This window comes from Zosterops lateralis, assembly GCF_965231275.1.
Source record: "Zosterops lateralis genome assembly, chromosome: 5".
In the NCBI taxonomy this organism is placed as follows: Eukaryota; Metazoa; Chordata; class Aves; order Passeriformes; family Zosteropidae; genus Zosterops; species Zosterops lateralis.
The window spans coordinates 46,318,936-46,338,339 of NC_139766.1; the positions used below are offsets into that span (position 1 = coordinate 46,318,936).

Sequence of the window (19,404 nt, forward strand, 5' to 3'; positions counted from 1 at the left end):
GGTGGGACCACTGCTGTCATACTTATGCATCTTTTCTCCTCATCCAGTTCATATGCACTATTGGTGGCAGGTATGCTTGGCTCGGTTCTCCTTCCATAAGCAATTGGGGGAGCAAACTGCTGTTTGCTTTGCCTGTCATTATTGTTGGGCAACAACCAGCTGTAGCACATCTAAAACAGTCACAAAGAATCACTCTGTGTACTGTGGCATAGTCACACCTTCAGGCTACAAGCAAGTGTTCTTCATAAGTGGGGGACAATACACAAGCCACTGCCCTTGCCAGGCCCCTCAGTTTGGCTGCAGGGGCTGAGGCCAACATAGGGACAGCCAGGACTGGGCACTGGGGGAAGTGGCCACTGCTCTGCACACCCTGCTCTGCTCTGCTCCTCATCCTGATGGAACAACTGGCCCAGTCTGCTCCCCAGGGTGAAAGGAGGCCAAAAGCACTTTGCCCTGAAGACCTGACTAACTGCTTAACCATCCATGACCCATTTGTTTGTTAGTATTTTTTCTTAGGAACAGGGAGAGGCTTGAAGAAATATCACACTGTTTAGACAGGGACTATAAACTATTGCAGTCCTGCTGGCATGCAAAATTACTGGGCGCAAGAAAAAAAAGCCTATGGACTTCACCGCTAAGCACTGTGGTGATACATCTCTGTGCACAATATGACTGCTCAGCAGCAGTGTAGTAAAACATCCCCGAGGTTCTCTGCTCTTTGGGTGATTTTTGAAGAAATGAAGTGTCACACGTAGTACTGACATTCTGTAAAAGCCCTCTGGAAAAAAAGTCTTAGTTTAAGCATAGATAAGGTGTCTATTTCAGTAAGCTTTTAAAGCACACTTATATCCATAAACCTTTGCAGGATTGTAGATCACAAAAACACGCATTAGAAAGTTTTTAGAAAAAATTTGTGCTGAGGCCACCACTGATCTTCACAGCACAGCCTCTGACCACACTGCCTCCTGACCACACTGCCTCCAGTGACCATCCTGCCAGGAGTAGTAAAACGTGCTGGTTGGCTTGGTGCTACTTTTTCTTCATCACTTATTTGCAGTCCCACTGGTCTGATGTTATCTCCCTGTAGACGAAGATTCCTCCATTAATTCTGCAGCAAAGGAAAGTTTGTCATATTTCTTAAAAAGCCACACTCTTTCCTACTGCAGCTGCCAGCCTTTGACTGCTTCTTCACATTGAGCAACTCAGTGCAGTGCCTTGGTCTCTCTGACACTCTCCATGTGTGAAAGCGCCTCTGAGGTAACAGATCCAGTGTCAGGGAAAGAACAGGGACTCAGAAGCCCTCACTGAGATCTCTCAGGATGCATTCACCATTGCAGCCTGTGCAACTTCACTAACCTTAAAGAAACCCATTCCCCTTCCTAGCAAATGCTCACATGACAACCTTTAGCTTTTCTTATGGTGAACTTTCTGAGGCTTCATGTACTCTGTGCACTGGTGCTTGGATCTGTGAATATAGATGAGCTGCTGCAAACTGCTCTGACTGTTTTTCCATTGTCTTACTGAAATTTGGATTTTTTTTCCTGACATTTGGAAGTGTCTAGTAACTTCAAAACGATCTAATCACAAGAACAAGCTGAAGGATCTGTCACCAAAAGAGATCCCCACAACTTAGCAACTTTCCTTTCAAGATCACTGTCTGAGGGAAGTTCCCTACCCCTCAAAGCCAAAGCCCTCTGGACATGGCTGACCTTCTTCTGATGGTACCTTCTCCCAGTAGTGATACTTTCAGAAAATGTGAGGATAAATCTCAGTGTAACTTAAGTGATAGGCAAAAAAGCAATATTAAAAAAAAAAAAAAAAGAAAAAAAAAGAAAAAAAAAAAGGCAGCAAGCAGAGACGGAAGCTAAAGGACAGAAGGACAGATGGACAGATTCTGCAAAATAATTGTTTTTCATGGGGCAGCTTCTAGTTGATTTGTAAATATGTGTACAGACAAAATATCTCCCCAAGGAATAAAGAGAGCTCACCTTGCATAACTGTTATTTGGGGGTCACTAAGGAGAGCCAGAAACTCATGCTAAACATCTGTAATTAAAGGGGTTTTGTGGAAAACAGGTGCTTGAAGCTGGAGGAAGATTGAATGCTGCAGCTTTGCTGACAGGCAGGACAGGCTGAGCCCTCTGGCCTTGCTGAAACACGGCTCTAGGCTGCAAAACACAGACGCAGCTGGAATGAGTGGGACTAAACTCCCTCTATTTGGCTCTGACCAAAGCAAATAGTAGATGGGGAGAGAGTAACAGTTGCTGCAGTGATACTTCTTGAGAGTATTCTTGTGGTAGTCTGAGGTTCAGAGACTTCCTGATCCCGGGTGCAGAGCTGGGTAATGAGAACAGCATTTTAAAGGCAACAGAAGAAGGCCTACTACCACAGGGATCACATGCAGCTGAGTCACACAATGTGCTTCTTTTGGTCTGGTTGCCCAGGGAAATGTATCCCATTCATCCTGCACTTTTATTTTTATGCCCCTAGCATTCAGTCACATCTTCTTAGGCTGCTGTCATGGCTAGGGCAGTGAGCCTTCTCTCTAGGGACATCATCTGCTCAGGCCCCCTCAGGACTTGCCTATCCCAGCTACTTGCCTAAGGGCATGAAACAAAGCTGAAGCCTGCCAGAGTGCAGGCTGTGGTTTGATGATACAACAAAACCAGGTTTTGGCCATTTAATTCCAGATTGAAAAGGACATCTCCATGTAGCACACAGACTCCTTCCGGGTTCAAATGGTCAAATATTTTTGATGGATTAGCAGTGTGTATAAAGGTCTTATACCAGAGCAGGCACTGTGTGTCCTCTCTCTCACCTAGTAGGAAGCTGGTGTGAACAGCCACCGTCAGCCTAAAATCAGGCACCATAAACACACATCTGTGTGCCTGCATCTGTTCCAGACCAAGCCTTTGGAGTTATTCCCTACACAAAACTCATTCTCGTGGAGACTCAGAAGGGACAGCAATTAGATACAGTGAATGACCAGAGTTCTCACCTGCTTGCTACCTGCCACTTCCCATCAGTGGCAACTCAGCTAACTTCCTTTAATAAGTATGTGGTTAAGAACTTCAGAAAAACAACCTAACCAAAACTTTTTCCCCTTTTTATATGCATCCAACAGATGTAACTGACTTCAGTATGAGATTCATTCAGATTGCTGACTGCACAGTTTAATCCAAATCTTTTCCATCTCCAGAGTTCATCTAAATATTAAAAGGCTTGGAAAAAACAGAGGTTCTTTAAACCTTGGTTAATGGAAACTTTTGTCATAACTGGTAAAAGGTCAATGTGGTTTTATACAGTATAATGGATTTACTGATGAATGGAACATTTTGAACTCTCTGATGGGCTTTATCTACTTTATATTCCAGATGTTAATATAAGTAAATTCTTTAAACTCTCAGACAATTTGTCCAGTACGACCATGCAGCTTATAATGGCCATTGCAGATCTTACATGGATTTTTGAAGTAAAGCTGTTAAATTCTGTAATTTCCTTAGATCCTTCAAGCATATTAAGAAATAAAAGAAAGGGCTTTTCCGCCATCAGATACAAAGTGAACTGGAAGAAATTGGAATTCAAAACATGAAAATATATTAAAGGATACTGAATAAAAATGAAATGAAACAATTAATTTGGTTCCTTTTTCTTCCATGTATAATGACAAAAGGACACTGAAGATCACCTCACATTAGCAATATCTTTCTTCAGCAGTTGGTATGTATCATGCAATCTCATTTCAGGGTCAAAGCAAAGTATACACTGGCTCATATACGCGGGCTCAGAAAGGCAGAAGCAAAACAATAATGGAGAAGTTCTATTACAAAAGGTCACCTGGAGCACTCCTAGGCATTGCAGGGTGGTTTCCTGTAGTACCTTTTCTAATGCATTTGCCAGTGTAATTTTTTAAAAATGTTTTGAGTAAATTCTGCCATTTCCCTTGGATATGATTTCACAGTATAAAAAAATCTGACAAAAGGTTCTTTCCTGGCTGTCCAGTCTCAAAATTTTCCTTTTTATTTCATTCTATTTTTAGGTTAAGTTAATTTATCATCCTTGATGAGAAGCTTATTTTCTGCATAGCCTGCTTGAATGATCAATATTTACCTCCACCCTATTAGAATTATTAGGCTTTCAAAACAAAATTTCAAAACTTAAATTTGCTTACTTCAATTGCTCTGATCTTTTGTAATTTATTACCTTTCTTCTTGGCTACCACCTCAAAAATGAGTTTTTATTTTTTTATCTTGCCATGATCCTTTTATAAGCATTTACTCCACTGCAGTATAAGCTCAGGGCAGACAACAATATTTTGAAAATGTATAGACAGTCCAGATTTACATTGGGGTATTTATTTGTTTATTTATTACTTCAGGATGTGGAAAGTATGGGTCCAGTTTGCTTGCTGCCACTCACAAAGCTCTTGTGCTTCCAGCAATTTTCCACAGGAATAGAGCCCTTTTCTTTTTGCAGTCCTTTTTTTGCTGTGTTCCATAGCAATAAAACTATTCTCAGTTCATCCGTAAGTTGAAATAAATCTGACAGGGTACTAACACAATGCTTTATCTTTACAGTGCCACCACACCGGTTTCACAAGTCCCTCCCTCTGCCTCTCCCTCTCTCGTCCATCCCAGTGGCCCATTGCCCTCCTGCAGCTGCAGGTGCAGGGAGGACCCTGCTGTGGGCCTGGAGAGAAACATACTGGCCGAATATAACAAAGAGCTTGTAATAATTCCTAGCCCAGTCCCATAAACAGTTTTGTTGCCACTAAGCCAAGATGGAGCTTTGAGTCACAGGAACAGAGACAAACGGCTTGAGGCATGAGAAAGAGAAGGGAGAGGAAAACTCTTAATAAGGCGCTGATGCTGAACACTCCACATTCTGAATCTACGGCCTCATCCCCAATATTTATTTATTCTTGCTCTCCTCCACTGAGAATCTCTTTGTGTTTACATGAAAAAAAGCCTCTTTTTTGTTTTTGTTTTTGTTTTGAGGACAAGGACATTCAGCCAATGGGTACTTTAATAAGTATGGACTCATAATGCAAAATTTGTTAGGCTAAAATAAACCCTTAGCTTTCCTTAATGTGCTGTCATTTGTCCAAGTGCAAGTAAGGACAGGCCAGAATAGTAGGCTGCTATAGTAGGCTGCTGTCTGGGGGGGTTGCATGTGCATGTGTGTTAAATCTCATGTGGACAGATGAATTAGGATTTTGAGCAATTCTGAGCATATAAAACTAAACTACAGAAAGAACAAAAGGGATATGAGCCAGCAGAAGAGGCCCTTTCGTTAAAACTGGGAAAGATCATGTCAGTTCCTGATTAAAATCCTGAGCACCCAGGCAACCACAAGTGATTGTGGTACCATGATTTTCTCAAAGAAATATCAATGAATATCTATGTGCATGATAAGGAAAGGGATGGCCTTACTCAAAGTACTTCACTGAAAAGGCTTTCTGGCCCTCCAGAGTGGGCAGATGAACAGACACAGGGAGAAAGACTGGCAGAATCCCCATACAATTAATGGGTTTTTTTTTAGCCTGGCAATAGAGATAGTATTTTATTTTCTGACAATAGCAGCCTATGAGAAAGCTCCATGTGTGTGTGCATGTGTGCAAGACTTGAGCTGATCTGAAGAGTCAGAGCTATGTTTGGTGGTGACTTGATTTTATGTGGCTCCAGTTTCATTTGCTGTAATTAATTTAATGTGACTACAAATCTGACAAGGTTCATTCAAAAGAGATATTAAAAATTCAGAAAGACCTAAGTGATTTAGTTTAAACTTGCTTTTTTTTTTTTTTTTTTTTTTTTTTTTTTTTTTTTTTGTTTTTGTTTTTGTTTTTGTTTTGTTTAACAAAGCCTGATTATTTGAAGCTGTCACATATTCTTGTGCTTCAGGGAAGGGAGTAATAAATTAGGATTTTTATCTTGGACTAATTTAAGACTTTCCATAAAATTATGTGAATAATTCACAATGGATCATTTATTTGATTAATTTTGCCTCTCTTCTTTGCTAATTGTCCCCAAGCAGAGAAAATTTCCCTCAAAAGTGTTTGTTATTAAAATTTATTTGTAAAGTCTTTCCTTTAAATAAAGCTCTGGATCTGCTGTTAATTCATGACTAAGTCTCTGTGACTACGTGACAGTCATCCTGTGAGACAGGAAGGTAGAGCTGGATATGTTTTCCTGGCTAAGGTCCCTTGTTTACTGAATATCCAGTCCCTCAAGTGGGGACCTCTCTCAAAGTACTTTGGGGGTCTCTTCTGACTCGAGCGACCACCAGATGAGGTGAGGAGAAAGCTCAAGTGATCAATACCACACATGGTCAACCTGAAGATGTATCTGGGAAGTGAACCGCATTCCAGTTGCACCACTGACTGGATAAAATGTCCATTAGGAAAGGTAAAGACTGAACTCATTGGCTGTTTCTGGGGTATTTGCCAAAATATTTGCCTTGCTTAACATTGCCATATCCTTGAAGAGAGGATGCAAGAGTCATGAAGTTGGTCAAAGAATGTTTCGACAGCTAAGGTTGCAGATAATGCAACATCAGGCTTTTTAAAAGTGTCCTGAGATGTTTGTGAAAGTGCCAGGGAACACCTACTGGTACCTTTGGGCATCTAAATAACCTTTGAATATGATTAAAATTAATATGAACCATCATACTTAGAAAATTTTCTGCTTTTTTTCAAGCATTAACTACCTAAATTTCATAATGACTGAACCAGGCCCTTCCAAATTATAGCACTTAGTTCTTGGACAAGAAGAAATAATTACAAATCAAGTCTTTAATAATTTAAACTACAGAGAGTAATAAAATCTGATATTTCTCTGTTGGATTAAAAAACAACACAAAGCAATGCAACAGAGACCTGCTGTGATGACAGGCTAAACTTCAGCTAAATGGCAAGACTTAATTACACTGCCCCAGACTGGGTTCAGAGTAAACTAAAGACTACTATATTATTAACTCCTCTGTGCTTTAGTAAGAGAAAGAGAGATTACAAAATGGAAGCATCTGGCACCTTTCAGAGCTTAATTAAAGGAATGCAAAGAAGCTACTATTGCTATTACAATTTCTCCTTGGAGCAACAAAAGACAAACATAGTAAGCAGGAAAGGAGAAACTCTGAAATATGAAGGAACCCTCCCCAAACAAATACTGAATAACTGAGTTTTTCACGGCTGTTGTTCCTTATCATGTTGTTCCATGGCCTTCTGTTCTTTATCTCCTGAGCAAATTGGCCTAAATATTATATACTAAGATATCGAAAATAGTGAATGAATTCTGCTTTGAAATTACTACTATTTTTTATTTTACTTTGTTTTTCCTTTCACATCAGTGTTGGAGGATAAGTGTAAAATATAATTATGGACCTACATTAACAGCAGCAGCTGTTAAGTTGTTAAAGCTGCTCAGGGATCGTGATTCGGCTTCAGTGAATGCCTAGTTGACTTATTGCCTAATTATGGAGAGCTGGTGTACTTAATAAAAAACCTAATTGAAGTATTTAGCTTTTAAAATACCCTATGACTTTTTCCCTTATCAGATTATTTTTGTACTTCATGTTCAGGAAAACAGCTAAACAGAACAGAGCAAATTTATCGTTCCCAAAGAAGTGCAAATCTGTTCTGGTGCTGCATGACTGTTAAAAAAAGAAAAGAAAACGTCTAATTCCAAAGGGAAAAACAATGGAAAAGGGAAGTTACTAAAAGCTTTTCTAAAAGCTGTTGCATGTTCTTCTTTGTTCTTGTTTGTGTCCTCATTCCTCCCTTTTTAATTACTAAAAATGGAGGTCTGTAACTTCAAAAAATATCAGAACGTAATAGTACTGGAGTAAAACTATTTTATTCCTTTTTAATGGGGTTTTCATTCTGGACAGTTATCCTGGAACAGTCATAGTAGGACAGCCTAATCCAGACCAACCTCATGGACACCAGCCTGCCAGACCAGCTCTGCTCATTTAACAGATGCTCAAATATCCATCCAATTTAGACAACTCAGGGCAGTGATTCTAAGAGAGAGATGCTCATTAAATGAAGACAACTAGTCAAAAAAGAGGCAAGCTGTTGAACCCATGCCTGTTTTCAATTCAAAGTTTTGTTTAAAGTATGTGATCACCTTCCTTGGACAAATTTAGCATCCTGCAGCCTTTCCTCCTAAGCACACTTCCAGTACGACCCAAAAGCCACCTTTCAGGATGGAACGTGCTGCTGGTGCTGCACATGGCTGCAGCAATAGCAGTCAGGAGGTGGTAGGAAACAGCACTTTGAGGCTTGAAGGGAATGTTTGGAGTGCGTTTGTTAGAGAGGAGAACTGGCACTAAAAACTATGTATGTCACACAAGGCTGGTGTGACATTGCCTTTGACACTGATCATTTGAAATGTGCTACTTTACCTGCAATGCTACACCTGGAACCTCAACCTGAACTCACTGACTAGAAATTCCTAGTCAGTTTCATCACTGTCATATGAGTGAGGGTGTGATCAAGCAAAAGAATAATGAGAACCTGTGTTGCTCCAAACCAGTAAAGCCTGATTGTGTAAAGCAAAAATTACTTTATTTTTTAGGGAGAAAATGTCAAAAATTTTGAGAAAATTTAAGTTATGCTGAACTGTTCCTAAGTATATTATTTAATAAAGCTTCTGATCTTCAACATTTGGAAATGCAAGTTCTGTGATATTAAACTAAACTGCATTCAAATTAATATATTTGTGCAATTCAATGCCTTTCCTGGTTATTTTCTTCATTTTGAGTTTCTCATCAAATTATATGATCATTAGTTTTTCAATTAGAATTCCCTATCCTTCCTGTCTGATTGTTTTTTTTTTTTTTTTCTTTTTATGCCATAGGAGAGATTTTGTAACATAATGACCTTGGTAGAGAGGCACTTGGGCAAACCACAGTATAAAATCATGAGGTTGTGTGCTAAGAAGCTGCACTGAATTTTGACTATGGTCATCATTGTTTTATGCAGTTGTTTAGTAATTGCTATGGCATATGTGTGAGAATTCATGTGAGCGGTTTCTGTGAAACCACTGAATTCTTTAAAATATCAATCAAATAGTGCAAATCACTATAGAAAACCCTTTGCTGATCAAGGCAGACAAAATAGTAGAAATTATGAAACTCACTAGTGTATTGCACTTACAGATGCAAAATATTGATACACTTCTAGTCTTGTAAAAAATGTATGTAAGCTTAAATTTTGCTTTTAGTCCTTGCCTTCTCATGGAAAAATACATTGTCATTAGCAGCTTCCAACTGCAATTGGAACCAAGTGATCTCTTTTCTTTGAAGGGAGGGCTGAAAGAGGAATATATATGCCTGGAAATCAATGTCAAGAAAATTGGTCTGTGATTCCTTAATATTGTGGTTCCTCTGAGATCCTAGGTCAAGAGTCTGGCACTGAGTGGCATTAGGAGTAGTCTCAAAACATGAAGAGGACTGCTTGCTTCTCATAACCTTAGAATGTTTCTGTATGCTCATGTCTTAGCCTCATCCTCATTCTCTTGTCACCTCTCCTCCTTTCTCGGTAGGAGCATATTATTGTCTCCGGCTTTTTTTCATCTCTCTTTCCTCTTTGGAGAAACAATCATAAAATTCAACTACTTAATTTCTTTTTTTTTTTTTTTTTCATGGTTCAGAGATTAGTATTTTGTAGTTAATCAGATCCCTGTTCGGTTCTTTAGCATATCAGAAATAGAGGCTGAAAAATTGGGGAGTATGAAAAAAAAAAGTGACTGGCCTAGTTTTGGTTACCATGGCAACAATGATAAAGTATAGTCTTATTCTCAGTTTTAGAGTACTGTTCTTGTAGTACTTTTTGGAATTTATTTGGTAGAGGCAAGAAAATTTCCCCTCTAATTCCTTTTGTAAAGCTTTCTAATACTAATTATGGGTTGAGGGAGGAGTAGAAGTAGGGTAGAACTAGCAGGAAGGGAGGAATGAATGGAGGCAGAAATGACAGCAAAGAGAGGGTTAGAAATTGTTCCTTTGTGGAAAGATATAAGAAGTTTCTCTGAGATGTATAATGAAGGTTTGATCTGTGCAGAGACCCTCAAACACTTTCCAGTGTGGCTGGATAATTAGAATAATACAACTACATTGTGAGGTTCCAAGGTGTTGCAGGCAAAGCAGATTTTAAGAGAAGTACCCTGTCTCTGTGGGCAAGATGAGTGGCAGTTTTCGTTATAGAATTTGTATTTAACAACTCAGCTAAAACTCATCATGAGAACTCTAGCAAAATGTTTCAGATCAGAAATAGCAACAGCATGATTCCAGCATGCTGTTATGTTTCTGGGAATTGCTTATTACTGGACCTGCTTGTTTCTATGACTGCAAACGAATTGAACCTATTGTTTCCACTTCAGTGTCTGCTTCCCGTGATGGAACAGAGTCAGGCAGAGTCCTCCTGCATGATGTTGATTAGCACACAATTGCATTTCCTAGAACAGCCAATTTAGACAAATTCCCTGAAAAAAGTTTTCCTTAACAGAAACAAATGAGTAAGTTTCATGCATTTAAGCGACTTTCATGCATTGAGTTTTATGCTTTTGTTCTTTCTAAGAAGGAGAGATAGATACCTCATATACTGTTTTAAGTACTCTTACAATCATTACTTGTCCTTTTTCAGTTCCCTTACAAGCTTTTCAGCAGAACAAAACGAGACCAGTTGAAGAAATGCTCAATCGTTGTACATGTATTGCACTAAGGAGACAGAAAGTTCCCTTATTTTACCAAACAGAAATGAGCATACTGAGGTCTCTGAGAAGCCTGGAAAGTAGATGGACTAGCAAAACTCCAATGGTTCTAAGTGATCCTTGATGGGAAATGAACAGAAATGTAAGGCCAAAAAGTGGATTGGCTGGTCAGGAAATAAAAGCTGTTCTCTAGTTCCATGTCATCAATATACTATTCCTTACTTACCAACTGAAACAGTGTCACAGACCTGTCCTAGCACAAAGGCCTTGGTAACTCTTCTCTATGATCTCATTGTGTTGCTTCTGAGAAAGTCATTACTGTCAGCTGCTGTGGAAAGCAAGGAGAGAACTGAGAGGGTCTTGAAGTTGTCTGTCCAGGATGTATTGGCTGGGGGTTCTGCTGTGCACTAGCTGCTGACACATGAGGTGGATTTATTTCACTGGATAGAGAGTTTCAGCTTTCATCAGTATGTCACACCTGACATTTACCTAGATATACTAATATTAATAATGCACAGAATAGAATAAAACATTTTAAAAAACCATTCAACTACACTTGTTGCACAGATGACTGGCAAAAGTACAGTTTCCAAACCCCCAACTGTGTTGTCCTCACCACAAATAATGTTTTTCCTCGTTTACACCATACAAATGTCTTTATATTATACCAATTCTGCAGCCTATCTCTCAGCTGGTATGGTGGAGAAGGTACATCAAGCAATCTCTGTGTTGGATTATAACAGCGTGAAAATAAACGTTTATGATTCCTGTGCTTGGGTGTTTTACACCAGTGCAGGAAGGTCTTGTAGGATGGATTGTCCTGCTTGTTTGGCATATTCTTTGTCCAAACCTCTGAGTTTGTGCCACCCAGTGGTTGTCACCTTTTCCATTTCCCTTCTCTGTTGAATTAGATACAAATCACCCACCATCACTCATGTAGCTCATCTAACAAATAGAGAGAAGAAAAACAGTCTGTCCTGCAACACTATGAAGAGATTTTTCTTACCTAATACTTCCACTTATTGGAGGCCAGGTCACTTTCCTTTTAAGTCAATGACAGGAATTCCATTCCCTTAGTTAAGATAAAAATTATCTCCTCAGAAGAGAACTGGGTAGATTACATTTCTACAAACAGAGAGATCCTTGCTCAATAATACCTTACAGCTCTTATAATCATTACCCGAAGTTTATCTTTTGCCTTCACGTGAGTTTTAAATGTAGAAGACCGATGCCCAAGTGCCACCTTGTGGACAAAATGGCATTTTTTCCTGTCCTCATCTAACCTTGTGCGCTAAAATTCCTCTTCCAGCAAGTTACAGAAGCCTTTTGGGAAGAGACCTAAATCAAAAAATTAATTATTAATTTTAAATTTATCTCTATATATCTAGCTCTACATATATATACATTGTCTTTACTTCCCCCCCCCCCAGACATAGTCAATGTGCACATCTATTCCTTCTTGTCCCTGTTAACTCTTGCCTCCACAAAGTTGTAACTGGAGCAGCTTCTGTGGCAGGCTCACAGAATGCCAAGAATTAAAAGCCATGTAGTGCAACCAGCTGGAAACTTATTTTCCTGATGAGGAATCCTTTCCTCCAACTAGCTGTTGTCACTGTCAGCTGCAGAAGTAGTTTTTACTACTGTTGGTTTCCTCTAAGCTTCTGCAAAAGCCTTATTTTTTACTAAGTTGTGTAGTCCTGCTAAGATCCTGCTAAGTCCTGCTAAGTTGTATAGTCCTGCTAAAGATGGCATGGAATTTGGAGGAAATGGGAAAACCTGGGACTCCTGAAGGATTTACTTGTTCAAGCTCAATACACTAATGGGTTTTATTTTGTGAACTTAGCCTGGTACAGGAATTACAGCAGTGAATGGCAAATGCCTGAAGGTTTAATATATGTGAATCTATTCAACCGAGCACAAGAAACTATTCATTGCCAAGTCTATGAATGTTTGGGACAAGAGCTATCCAGGAAGATGGAAGAAACTCTTCATGGGACATTTGTAATACAGTCTACCCAAAGAATGTGTTTTTCCTAACGATGACAACTGATAGATATCTCAAATACCATGGCTGAAGTCCTTCACTACAGACTATTTTTTAAATCATCCTATCTCAAACTGTAACTATGTTAAAATGGAAATACTATTCACAGTAAGACCGTGCTCGGTCCCTGGTCATGCTCAACATGAATATTAGTGTCCTTGAACATGGGAATTTCCCTGCTCTTCACTATATTTGACAACACAGTTACTGTGTGGAAAATATAATATAATATAATATAATATAATATAATATAATATAATATAATATAATATAATATAATATAATATAATATAATATTTTAAAATGGATAAAATAATATTAACACACACAACTACTATGTAACTATCCGTATGTGAAATGCAGTGGAGTTTCACTGTGATTCATTTAGACCTTAGCCACTAGGCGGTAGTATAAGATTAAGTCATGCAACAATATCTGGTAGTTTTGTTTTCATTTTGCATTAAACTTCAAAACACATGCCAGCACCTTAGGAAATACTGGAAAACACTCTGTTTCTTTATCAAATCAGCAAGACACTAAACAAAAATATGGCTCACAAGATTCACTTAACTATGGATCAAATGAATTATTCAAAACTGATGAACCACAAGGAAAATGGGTACATGCCTCACCTCCCTTGATTTTTTTTTCCCACTCCTTATCATTTTGTGATTAGTAAGGTTCACCAAATTCAGTTTAATCATTGAGGAATCTTATTTAGAATAAAAAACTACAATATAATCAAATCCTTCACACTGTGCTGTGAATTTCACTGGAGCTGAAATAGGTGAACTAATTATAAGAGAAGTTCCTTTTCAGAGAATCACAGAATGGCTGAGGTTGAAAGACACTTTTAGAGGTCATCTAGTCCTTGCCTGGTCAAGCAGTCCAGCTTGGTTCTGAGAATCTCCAAGGATGGGGTGGAGACTCCTCAACACCTCTGGGCAACTTGTGCCAATTTTTGGACAACTTTGGAGTAAAAAGAAACTTCTTTGTGCTTAGATTTTGTATTTTTTAAAATCTGTGACTATCACCTCTTGTTCTGTCAGTAGGCATGACTGAAGAGAGCCTGGCTCCCTTTTTATTCCCTCTCATTAGGTGTTAATATACATTGAAATAATTTAATTTCATTTTTGCGAGTGTTATAGATGAATGTGGAAATTTCAATCTGTGTCTAACATGTCAAATTAATTTTATAGGTTTAGAATGATAAAAAGGAAGATTCCATGACCGCAGGCTATAATACTGAGTGCATTTTGGGAAGCTACAAGCTGTAATAAAATTAGTCATCCTGGTTTGCTGCTGTGTTTGGCATCAGCAGCTCATGTGATAATATGGTTAGTTGAATGCCTTCACTGACTGCTAAAAAGGATATGGCAAAGTGAATTTGGGTAAGTAACAAAAAGAATAGGTATGCAGCATTTTGGCTGCTTTTCACACAAATGAAACAATCCAATCTTTCTGCAATACCACCTGGGAGCCCTGAATTCGTGTTTTATTGAGATCCTCATCTAGTGTTCTTTTGTTCTACCAGGTAAATATAGGTCCTGCTAAAATACCTGGGACTGCTGTTTATTGTAGGGCTGTGCTGCAATCTCTTTCTTGGTTTTATTTTTTAATAATGGGGGAATGCAAGGAGATAATCAGGAAGAAAGCCTTTTTCTTGATTTTCATAATTTAAAAGTATTTTCTCTGGTGAGAAGAGGATTGCAGTACTTTATTAGGAAGACTAAAAAGCTTTCCTTGATTTATCCTTATTTTGCTAAGAAAAGACTAACTTTCACTTGCAGTATATTTTAATTTTTTTAAGGGTTGCCAATATCCTTATCAATGTACATTTTGTACAAGGCTGTTTGGATCCATAGTACCGTAAAGTGAATTTTAGACCAAGACTGGAAACAAGCCATGAAGTCCAAAGTAAAACAGTAAGGTGTTTTAATCTCAAGGTTTGTTTTTAGCCTGTTACACAGAGAGGAGCCAAAAGCTACATGAGATTGTAGGCTCACCCCTTTTGAAGAATAAACTCTATAAATGTTCTCATTTAGCTGGAGTTCTGCCCTTTAAATACAAATAAATTCATGAAAGTTGATGCTCTTTAATTCTGAAGTCAATATATTGGTATGCATAACCTAGTGAGCATAAAAACTGTAATTATACTCCAATGAAACCTATCTCAGTCTTACACAACCTTTCCCACAGATACTGATTTCTACTAGCTTATTTTCAAGATAAATTTGAACCATCCTTGATCAATGTTTGCCAAGCCAACCATGACTCTGTACATTTCTTATTTTTACACAATGTTCTTGAATTATGGGACCTGATCTCTCCAGGGAAATGGAAAGACTCCCAGCACCTCTAATAGTTCAGGATGAGGTCGTACACACTAATATGTAAGTGATTTTTTTTTCATCTTCTTTCATCCATTTTTATCTGATGCAAGTCCTGAGTCCTCAAGACCCATTTTCTTTTTCTTTTCTATTATTTTTGGAGGAACTTCATCCCATGTACTCTGTTGAACTATAACATGAAGATGGATACTGTAGGGGAGAGGGAGTCACACACACACACACGCAAAAAAGCACTTTCGCTTGTTTTTTCTCATGAAGAAATTTCAGTCTGAATAGGTCACGGTATGAACAACAAATATGTGATGCTGCAATTCTTTTTGCTGTGTGATAGTATAGCTATTTCCTGGGTTTGTAGGTATTGATATATTACATAAAAATGCTTTTGGTTCTTTCCAAAAAATAATAACATTAAACCCTTGCATCTTAATATATTACCTTGAAAACTCAATGAGTCAATAGTTGTTTTAGGAGGCTATCCAAAGGTTAACCAGATAAATTTAAAATTATGGTCATAAATAATCTAAACAATGACCAGCCGTAGAAACAGATGGTGCTTCTGGAAGGACCCAAACCATTTCCACCCTTAATTCAATGTAAACCTCCTGTTTGGTGCTCTGGAGCTGAGGTCCTTTGTGCCTGCCTTTCAATCCATAATTTCTTCAAAGGTGAGATTTGTGAGACAATGTGTGAAGCTTCTTTAATCAGAAACAATGCAAAGCCCCTGTTTGCATGATTGACAGAGGAACTGAGATAGTGCTCCCGAAATCAGAGAGAATGATCATGGAGTTACACAAATTACAGCTGAACATAATAAACCCATTCAGGCTTAGTTTCCACTGCTATTTGCTTATCATTTGTAGCACAGATCAGTTCCTGTTATGGCATTATGAGTTGTTAGTTTAACTTGTTATTACGGATTACTCCATGTCTGAAAACAATCAGTTTTGGTACCCACCTCTGATATTTCTATGGTTAGTTTTGGGTTTTTTTTCAAGTACAGCTTCATTTTCCTTTGGTTACTGTATTTGTCAGAATCTGATGCTTTATGCTTGAAAGGTATGAAGTTACTGAGGTTGAATGCTCTGAAACAGTCACCTGAGCAAAATAACTCAAGTAACACAGCTCTGCAGGGGTTGGGTTTTTAGACAGCATGAAGGTTACCTGAAGATGATGAACTCACTAAAGGAGTAGTGGTGGTGAGTTCCAGCAGACCTATTCTGGCTTTACGGCTTTTTTTTTTCTGCCTGTACCTGCCAGGAAAAAAAAAAGAAAAAAAAGAAAAAAAAAAGAAAAAAAGGTGGGTGTAGGTTTAATGCTAGGATGTGTTCACTAGGCAAGTTCTTGCCAAAAACCCTCTTTATGGAACAAAAAATCATTACATCATAATAATTTTAAAGAATTATGTGAAGTAAGTGCAGGATATGCTCATTCCATGTAATTTATTAGTTCCTGTTCTTCATCAATCTTTCAGTCTCTTCTGCAACAGCTTATTTTTTACTTCCATGGTACTGAGGTCTCCCATTCCAAAAGGAGGTAAAGGTATCCAAAGTGGGGAAAAAATGTCTGAGAATTTATGAACTAGATACATGGAGACATAAAACACCATTTAAATCCAAAGAAGTGGTGCAATAATTACAACTCTGGGGCAGTGTGAGTTAAAAGCATTTCCTTTTTTTTACAAAATACCTAGAAAGAAAATTCAAGGGTCAGTTGCATAAACCTACTTTTGCTCTAAAGTGGTTGATTATGGTTGTCCTTTTGTCTCAGTCAAGAGCCAGAAAACAGCTGTATTTATTTGATTGGTTTGTACCGTTTCAGGATATTTATAACTATTGATAAAACATGCAAGTCAGTGGGTGGAGATATTTAATACAGAGTAATTCCTAACGAGTCACTGGAAAGGAGGAAAAAAAATCTTTTCTGTAACACTCAAGGCAGCAATAGCAACATTTGTGCTTCCAGAGACTAGATGATGTAGCTGTGGAGTTTAGGGTCCATCTCTTGGAAAAGTTGAAAGTAAATACCTTTCAGGATAAAGAAGTTAATATGTTTTACAGAACATGGGAAGGGGAGATGAACAGAGAAAGAGAGAAAGAAAGCATATGTGGAGGAAATAAATCTGTCTGGACCCCTGGAGTACTCTAAGAGAAGTTAAGTTTTAAAAGCTTGCATAAAAAGAGCTTCCAAGTATTTGTGTCAAAAGCTTCTGTCACTTAAAACAATACTTAAAGAAATACACCTTCACAATATTTTGAAAGAGAAGGAACTGAGCTACAGGGCCGGTGAAAGCTTGATTTCCATTTCCCTTCAAGTAGGTTTGTACAATTACAGAGTCGTGGATGTGAAAGTGCTTCCTGTTCACAGCAAGAGCAGTGGGAGATTTGAGTAGCCCCCAGCTTGTGCCTGCTCCTGCTTCTTTTGGGGGCAGTTGGGAGTGTCAGAAATAGGACCCAGCATTGTGTACATGGAAAGCAGAGTGTCCCTCAAAACTGGAGCTACTGAGACTTCTGTACCCCACATTTGTATTGGCCAATATTATCCATCGCTGTTGTCCTTGTCACTTAAGTCACTGTTGATTATTATCTTCTTATGAGTGAGCGATGCAGAATTACATTCCAGTATACAGCATGAAATACTTGCTGTCCCTCTGAAGCAACATCTCTAGATGAAAACTGGACTGATCTGATGGCTGTGTGGACAGTGAGCTCCTCTGAGAATTGAATGAGGTGGATTTTCTCTACAAGAATTATTAACTCCCAAATGCTTCAGGGCAAAATGCGATTACTGTGTCTTACTGCACATCTCAGAGCTTAACGGAGCATTTGGTGTTCAGAGGATGAGTAATTTCTGTTACAGGAGTGATTTTCCTGAGGGCTCTCTAAATTGATGTGAGCTTTCCTAAGCAGTCTGTGTGCTATTGCTAAGTTTGCCATAGAGCCTTGTGCAATAGTGCCTTATCTTGAGTTGTGCCCCTGTCCACCACTGAAATATAAATATTTCCTAACAATGTATTGGCAAGTCAGAATGATTCAGAGCATTGGTGGAATCCTGAGGCAGGGCAAGGCACTCCAGCACCTTCTCTGTCTGTATCCTGGGAGCTGGTACTGAGAGAGTGCATGGTCTGCTTTGACTGATTTGCCTTCAAAGAGTCTGTCAATTCTCTTATGCTTTGTGATTCACTCATTCCTGATGGGTGAACTCAGCATAGCTGATCCAGAGAAGTGAATATCAGTTACTGATGATTTTGCAAGGTTATTTATACATAGACTTAAACACATATCACAGGATCACACAATGGCTGAGTTTGGAAGAGGCTACAACTGTAGTCACCTGGGCCAATCACCCTGCTCAAGCAGAGTCATCCTAGAGCACATGGCACAGGATTGTGTCCAGAGGCTTCTTGACTATCTCCAGTGAGGGAGACTCCACAACCTTTCTGAGTAACCTGTGTCAGGGCTTGGTCACCTACACAGTAAAGAAGTTCTTCTTCATGTTTAAGTGGAACTTCCCGTGGGATCAGTTTCTGCCCATTGCCTCTTCCATTGCTCAGCACCACTGAGAAGAACCTGAACCAATCTCCTTGGCACCCCCACTTCGGATATTTATACACACTGATGAAATCCCCTCTCAGGGGATTTCTCTGTCTCTTCTTGTGGCTGAACAAGCCCAGTTCCCTCAGCCTTTCTGGATAAAAGAGATGTTCCAGTCCCCTCATCATTTTTGTTGCCCTCTGCTGGACCTGATCCAGGAGCTCCATGTCCCTCTTGTGCTGAGGAGCCCAGAACTGGACACAGAACTCCAGATGTTCCTCACCAGGGCTGAACAGAGGGGCAGGATCATGTCTCTCAACCTGCTGGCATTGCTCTTCCTAATGCATCCCAGAATACCACTGGCCTTCTTGGCTGGCTCATATACATACGTAGAAATATAGATTGATACCTGTTTCTATAGTGACCAAAGGAAAGAGGGAAGGAATAGGAAGGAGAAATGAAAGAAACAGAAATATTTCAAAAAATGATGAAATATCAGATTCTGGTTTTCCAAAAGTCAACTCTGTCTTGACAGTGAAGACTTGGCAACAGTGGGAAACATCAGGGTTTTGTTTCATTGTATCAGTTCCAAGATTATAAACAGCACATTTTCCTATATATTCTTCCAATATGAGATAAGCCTGAGAAACAGACCAGTAAGAACAGTGTTTAGTGTTCCTATGCTGGAAGAGAGCTGGGTGCATACTTTGAACCTTATCTCTTCACTATGCACTATCTAAACAGAAACATCATAAGAGAGTTTTCAGTGTCAGG

The 19,404-nt window shown here is 38.9% G+C and overlaps 1 long non-coding RNA gene across 1 annotated transcript; it reads right to left on the reverse strand.

The window, feature by feature from the left end:
* Nucleotides 1–834: 834 nt before the first annotated feature.
* On the reverse strand, nucleotides 835–11,821 carry LOC310909184. Its single transcript, XR_014590029.1, has 3 exons — nucleotides 11,712–11,821; nucleotides 10,932–11,033; nucleotides 835–1,081 (listed from the first exon to the last, which is right to left on the reverse strand). It is a non-coding gene; the product is annotated as an uncharacterized lncRNA (long non-coding RNA).
* Nucleotides 11,822–19,404: the final 7,583 nt, after the last annotated feature.